Source organism: Sarcophilus harrisii, chromosome 4 (assembly GCF_902635505.1).
Source record: "Sarcophilus harrisii chromosome 4, mSarHar1.11, whole genome shotgun sequence".
Lineage (NCBI taxonomy): Eukaryota > Metazoa > Chordata > Mammalia > Dasyuromorphia > Dasyuridae > Sarcophilus > Sarcophilus harrisii.
The window spans coordinates 307,589,427-307,597,244 of NC_045429.1; the positions used below are offsets into that span (position 1 = coordinate 307,589,427).

The 7,818-nt window shown below is 40.5% G+C and overlaps 1 pseudogene; it reads right to left on the reverse strand.

Moving 5' to 3' along the window:
* Positions 1-2,620: 2,620 nt before the first annotated feature.
* On the reverse strand, positions 2,621-6,589 carry LOC116423254 (annotated as a pseudogene).
* Positions 6,590-7,818: the final 1,229 nt, after the last annotated feature.

Genomic DNA, 7,818 nt, shown 5'->3' on the forward strand with positions numbered 1-7,818 from the left:
TAGGTTTCTTACAGAGGAATGTTCCTTCCTTTGGTCTTCCAGCAAAGGCTGGATGACCATTGTTCAGGATGTTAAAGTGAAGATTCTTTTCATGTAGGAGCTGGACTAGATACCTGCCAAGGTCCTTTCCAAATCTGTCCAAAGGACAGAGAGACAGTCATAATACCCTTCACTCCTACAGCTGAGACCTTTTCACAGAGACTCTTTCACCTTGAAGTTGCTAAGCGACAAGCTCGCCAGGAGATGGCTGCTTTGACATAGATTTCATTCTCTCTCCATGCACCTGAATGTATGATGCTTCCAAATAAAGTCAAACTAAGTCCAGGCAAAGGCCTGGCATTTTTTTCTATTTCTGTCCATATTCTTATAATAGCCCCCTAAAGAATCTTTCTCCCTTCTCTTTGCCTGCTTCACTTTGATGCAAGACTTACTGACCTTAAGCACAAATCCAGTAATATCACTCCTGTATACAATCCTGTATTCAACACCCCATTCTCTTCTCCATTATATCCCTGAAACCCTTTCCTCCTTGGACTTCTATGACACTGCTCTCATGTGGTTTTCCAACCATTCCTTTTCAGGATCCTCCTATTGAGGAGACTGCTTGAGTCAACCTTTCCTATGTTGATCCATTTTTTGTACTTACTCCCAAAGGCAGAAAAATGGCCTGTTTCTGGATGGAGAGAGACCTTAGGATATTGGTGTGAAGTTGGGGTTAGATCTCAGGTCCACTTCTCCATTTAAAGCATGTATTAGTTGGCTACTGAGAGTACCAATAAAAGGATTTAATGGAGAAGCTCTCTCTTTTCCTTTCTGCTGGCCACAAAGTATAAATACAATTTGGAGATAATGGTATTGAAGTGGGGTGTTAATCAAAGAATATCTATGCAGATGATAAAGTGGAGAGCTGGCCTCTTCCATTTCATATCATAATACTGGTTTTACCCCATCCCACCCATGTCTCCTCCTTTGTGACCCCTCTTGCCTCTCCCTGGTGTGTCCAGGTCTTGGGGTGCTGCTTTGATCCCTGGGTCTTTGGTCTGTTTTCTACCTCGGGCTCCAGGTGAGGGAGAAGGACAGGGTGATGATTCTTTGGGAACAAGTTATAGAGAAGGAGAGCTGGGGTTTTTTTCCTTTTAAAAAGATAATAGGAGACAATCTTCCACAGAAACTGGTATAGAAAGGGAGGTCCCTGGGACCGATGAAAGGCATAAGAAATCTATAATTAACCACACTAGTAATGGTTGGTAACCCCCAGTTTTTCATAACCATGGAAATAAATTCCAATCCTACTAAATAGGAATAGAATAGGCTTCCCCCCTCCATTTGACTCTTCCCCTAACTTGGAAGGAGGAAAAACAGAAAGTGAATGAAACTATTACCAGATGGCCCCTCACTCTACCCCACCCTAGAGATGGAAGAGGAGAACTGAAAATATTAGGTATCCCTTGTGGAAGGCTAACCAGCTGACTCCATGATCTGCCTGGACCTGGTGTATTTGTGCCAATCACAGTCCCCACTCATTGTGTACTGGCTTCCAATGACCTCTTTTTGGTTCTGTCATTGAGGCTCCTTCTGTTCCTATTTTAGACAGTCAAGAATGAGATACCAGTTAGTTCTCAAGCATGATTCACACACATTCTTCCTTCCCAACTCCCTTTCTCAGGCCTCTCTCTTTTGCAAAAGTCCTCAAGTTTATCATTAAAGACATTTGGGAACAGTGGGTAAAAAATGTCTGCTTGGCTCCTAGTCATTTCTGCATTCTAAGTTTCCATGGCAACACCACCAGCATGTAAAATGAGGGCTTGAAGAAGATATTGAATAAATCACATACTTATTGTGGTGTTAAGTGAATCTTGAATTCACAAGGGGAAAGGGATAGCAATTTCTTTGTTTTTTGGTTTTCTGGTAACTTGCTATATTCTGAAATTCATAGTTTTTACTATTTTCTCCCCAGCTCTTTTTCTAGTTCTGTTCTGAAGACAGTTTGCTTGGAAATAAGTCTTGCTACTGAAACTGAAGAGTCCAACAGGGTCAACAATATAACTCCTGACAGAAGGGAGAGGGGAGGACAACAGAAAAAAAGGCCATGAGTAGGAGACAAGGAAACAGTAAAGACTTACAATTTCTTTTATTTTTTTTTTAATCTTTGGAATAAAGAGAAGGGGGAAATACTTAATCTAAAAGGGACATTAGTCTTTTTTTTAATAATCAAAAACAAATTTCCACATTGACTGTGTTCAAAAAATATTTATCTCATTCTGCATTCTGAGTTCTTCATCTTTCTATAAGAAGATGAGTAGTATGTTTGATCATTAGTCCTCTGGAATCTTGATTGATCATTACACTGCTAAGAGTTTAGCATAATGGTATTACATTATATTTAGATATCATAACTTATTCATCCATTCCCCAATTTATGAGCATTCCCTCAAATTTCCATTCTTTTCCATCTCATAAAATATTATAAATATTTTTATACATCCTTAGAATTCTTTTGATTTAGGACTAATCCCTTCCTTCATCTCCTTTCTAATTCCCTTTTCTCCTTGGAATTAAGTGATTTGCCTACAGTCACATAGCTAGTATTAAGTTTCTATGGCTAGATTTGAACTGAGGTCTCCCTGATTCCAGGGCTGATCACTATCTAGCTGCCCATGTGGTGACTTTATTGATAGTAAACAACGTAAAACTCTATGTTTCTATAAAAGTATCTTGGGGCAAGGTTTGGGAGTAGGGCCTGAAATCCCCAGTATAGGGAAAGAAATTGAAGATCTGGGCTCCCCAGTGGTGGAATTCCTCTCTTGACTGAGAATGAAGATCAATGGCTTTCCATCCTATTTCTAGGAGGCCATGTAGACTATAAAGTTTATTACATGGTTGTTATAACTATACTTTGTCATACCAGGAAATGAGTTGACAACAATTTGTTGTCAAAGGAGGACAATACCAGCACTAGTATCAAAGGTGGAAGGGTGGATAGTACTCCTAAGGTCACAATACTCCCTGGGCTGCTGTGTAGCCCAAGATGCCCTTCAAAGTTTCCTTTGATACTTGCTGCCTGATTTTCTTGATATTATCATATTTGACAAGTTTCTCCTGGTGGTAGGTCAGATCCACAACATATATATTGGGAGTAGGAGCACAGAAGGGCGTGCCTGTGACCTTCCCTTTCAGTTCAGGGATGACCTTGCCTATAGTTTTAGCAGCACAGAGGAAGAAGGATGATGTTTGGGGCAGTACCACACCCCTTACGCCACAACTTGCCAGAGAGGTCATCTACCTTCTTCTGGGTAGCTGTAATGGAACAGACTGTGGCCGTGAGTTTTTCCATAATGCCAAAACATTAATGACTGTGGCTAGGAAGAGACAAGCAGTTGGCAATGCAAGATCTATTACTTATGTTTCTTAAGGAAAGTTATGTTTCTCACAATTCACTCCCATCACAAGTTCAGGGGGATCAGCAGAAGAGGCAGAGAGAATGACCCACTTAGTTCTGTTCTTTAAGTGAGCCCCAGATTTTTTCAGGTGATAAAAACACCAATGGACTCTTACTACATACTTGGCTCCAGCACCTCCCCATTTAATACTGTTGGAATCATTCCCCTGGAAGATAAGAGTGGTTTTTCCATCGATCACCAATTTTTCCATTCTTAGGCTTGACAACACCCTTGAACTTACCACAGGTGGAATCATATTGGAAAACACGAACCTTGTAGTTGAGGTTTGTGAAGGGGTCATTGATAGCCACAATGTCCACCTGGTGCCAAATCCATTGACTCCAACCTTTATTATCTTGTCTGAGGGATGCAGCTGCTGCAGCAGGAGATCCCAGCATCTTACTTGGGAGAAGAGCTGAGAGTTTCTCATCTCTTTTCTAATTTTTTCCCTCAAACTCTCATTCCATTTTTGAAAACATTCTTTTACCTTTTTTTTTTTTTAACTCATGCTTCATTTCTTCTAGGATTTCTAGCTGGATTTGTGCCCAAGCTATGTTTTTTTTCAAAGCATTGCTTATAGGTATTTTGGAGCCAATCTCTTTTTTCTTGTGTCTTTAGCCCCAGTGCCATCATAATAACTCATTAATGGTGGGAAGAACCATAACATTTTTTTTGCTTGCCCATTCTTCCAATCTATTTCCCAACTTTGGACTTCTTGTTAGGGCTGGGCTCTGCTAACTTCTAGAGAGGAAATCTGGATTTGTCTTGTTACTATTTTCTTGGAGAATTAAGTGTTGTGTTACTCCAGTATCTCAAAAACAGATTGGGAACCTGCAAGCTTTCAATACTTCCAAAAGTGGTCTGATGCAGGGCAAAGTATGTTTGCTAAATCCTGTTCTGAACACCTTCAGGGGCCTCACTTGGGTAGCTGCTGTACTCCACTCCTGTCAGTCAGCTAGAAAGACTTGTTGATTCTGAGAAGCAGACTTGTAGACTATTTGGTCAGGGATTCCTATCTTGGTTATTCCTCTGGAGACTGAGCTAAATGCTGGAAATGAGACTCCAGATACTAGGCCTGGAATCTGAGCCACTGTTGCTGTTACCTTTGAACTTCTATCTCCACACACAGAGCTCAGGATCTCTATACCTGAGAACATTTAACCAGCTAAGCAGGTCCTCTTCTCAGTCTACTCTGGATCAGGTAGTGGATGACAAAGCTGCCAGTTCTCACCTGTCCCCCATCATAGTGATGCGGTATGGATCTGGCACCTTCTCTTGCCCTGGTGCACAATCTCTGCTGGGCCCTGAAACGTTCCATTCAAGCATGTTTCTGTGCCAATCCATTTCCTGAGTATTCACAGATTTCCTGTCTCCTGTCTCCTCATGCTGAGCTAAACTGCACAAAAACTCACTGTGACTTTGTCTGGATTTCCCCATAAGGGTTCTGTCTGGTGCATTTTCTGAATCTATTTGGAGAAGTTTATGGAGAGGAATTTATTATTATTAATCTCCTATTATTCTGCTATTTTAGCTCCACTGGACATTAGTCCTGATTCCTACTGCCTGAAGGCTGGATAGGCTAGAGTTTACCATTTTGCTCCTTACCAGGGTTTTCCGGTAACCTAAGAGAATTTTGGAGTAGGAAAAACTCTCCATCTCTTCCTCTATACTGCTTCACTTGATGATTTCATTAGCTCTCACAGATCTAATTATCTCTATGTTGATGGTTCTCATATTTCTCTATCCTGTTCTAAATTCTCTACTAATCACCGATCTTTCAACTCCATTTGCTTTTCAGATGTCATGAATTGCATCCCAATAGTTGTCTTAAACTCATCAACAGAATTCATTCTTTTTCTCTAAATCTATCCCCCTTCCTAATTTCTCTATGATTGGCAAGAATAACACCATCCTTCCAGTCCCTCGAACTCACAACCTAAGATTTCTCATTCTCTTACCCTCCCTATTCAATCTGTCGACAAGGTCTACTTTGCAACATCCCTCCAGTGTTCTTTCTTCTAATACACCACTCTGGCGTAGCCCCTCACACTTGGACTATTGCAAAGGTTACCAGTAGGTCTGCCACCTCTACCCACTCCAATCCTCCATTAAGTCACCAACAAGATTTTTCTAAAGCATAGATCAGACCATGCTACTCCTCACTCAATAAACTCCAGTGATTCCCTATCATCTCCAAGATCAAATACATCAAATACAAGATCAAACTCCCCTGTTTGCATTCAAAGCCCTCCATAACCTAACCCTCTCCTACTTTTCCAGTCTTCTTATACTTAACTCTTAAGAGGTATTCCTTGATCTAGTAACTTTGGCTGAATGTTCCTTCCTTGAAGTGTGGTAAGTTCAAGGGTGTTCCCAAACAAGACACCCCATCTCTTGGCTCTGGGCATTTTCCCTTGTCCTTCATGTTTGGAATGATTTCCTTCCTCATCTCTGCCTATTAAGTTGCAGTTAACATTCCATCTTCTCCAGGCAGTCTTTCTCAACTTCTCTTAATTCTAGTTACTTTCTTCTCATTTATCCTGTTTATAGCTTGTTTGAACATATGTTTCCTTCTTGCTTCCTGGGCAGAAATCACTTTTTGCCCCTTTTTATATCCCCATTACTTAACACAGTGCCTGAAACACAGTAGGTCCTTAATAAATGCTTATTGACTATCAGTGTGACATTGTGCTTCTCAGTAATGTGAAGTACTAGACTGGATGACTCCTAATGTATTTTCTAGATCCAAATCCAAATCTCAAGTTGCAAAGAATATCTTAATTGGTGACTGGGGGAAGACACAATTCCAACTTCCTAATCTTCTCTTACGTTAAAAAAAATAAATACTCCTCTGTTAATATGTAGTCCTTCTTTGTCCTCCTCAAGGCAAAGATGAAATGACTAAGTGATTGATCAGAAAATGGACTGTAGGGAAGCCAGAGTGAGTTTAAGCTGCTGTCTTTGCCTACCTTGCCTTTTCATCGGTAATCTTTTATCAAAAAAGAACCCCAGAATCTATTGTTTCATCTCTGCTAGGCAACTAGGTGCCACAGGGCCTTCTGTGAGGAAGACCCGAGTTCAAATGTGACCTCAGACGCTTACTTGCTAGTGACCTTAGGCAAGTTAATTCTGTCTGCCTCAATTTCCTCTACTATAAAATGGGAACAATAATATTTATAAGATTTTGTGATGATCATATTTGTATTTCACTGAGTACTCTGCCTAACACACAATAGTTGTTTATGAAATGTTTTCCTTTCTTTCCCCTCTTCTACCTATTCTGTTTTCCATAAAGATTACAAAGCCAAGCCACACAGCTTCCAGACACAACGGTTTATGATCATAAATAGACCTTCTCTCCATGGTAAGGTACCCGAGTTGGGATTATTCTGGAGAGAGGGTGACTTGGAAATGTCTGTAGAACAGTCCTCAACTAATAGTGAGAACTGGCGGAAAGGTAGCTAACAAGTAGAATAGCAAAGGGGGTAGGAATTCCTGCATTAGAGGACAGGTATACTTTAAGACCTCAGTAATCAATCAATCAACAAACATTTTATTAAGTGCTTATGTGTCAGTCACTATACTAGATGCAGGAGATGCAAACACAAAGAATTAAACACTTTCTATTCTCAGGAGGAAGTAGTAAAGACAGTGGAATATATAACTTAAATGCAAACTGTAACTATTCTAAATCTGGAGATAGTGCAGTCTCCCTAAGGACAGAGAAATTACATGATGGAATTTAGCAATTATATCAGATGAGAAAGCTACTGAAGGGAACATGGGAAAGATGCATGCTGAGGCAGCAAATGACATCATTGAATAGCTAATAAACCCTTCTGTAAGGAGAGCAGGGAGGGCACAGTTTAGATTTGGGGAAAGGCTTCTCTTCATTGTGAGCTAGTCACATGGCAGGGGTCAAAAGTCCTATGGGTTATCACCAACAAGAGATTTCTCTAAGAAAACCCTCAGGAGGGTTCAATTCTTTCCACCCCTGAATGAACAGTGGAGTCATTGGGATACTATCATTTAACCCCATGGAGAAGCCTCAGAATCAGGAGATTCAGCACAAAAATAATCCATCAGTTGCATAAATGGAATGAGAATTCAGGAATCCTGATCCCCCTTTTCAGCTTTGCTGGACTTAACCAAACCCATCTTTCACTGGCAGGACCCAACATATATGTTATAGCCAGAAAAGGTCCTTAGTTGCCTCATAACCATGGATGACCCTATTTATCCCTGATGACACAACATTGTTATCTTTGCATTTAAGACCCATTATAATTTGGTCCCAACATATCTTACGATCAGTTAGCCTGCTCCTCTGTGCCACCATATGTTCTCTCAAGTCCATTTCTTCAGGCTAGAATGCATC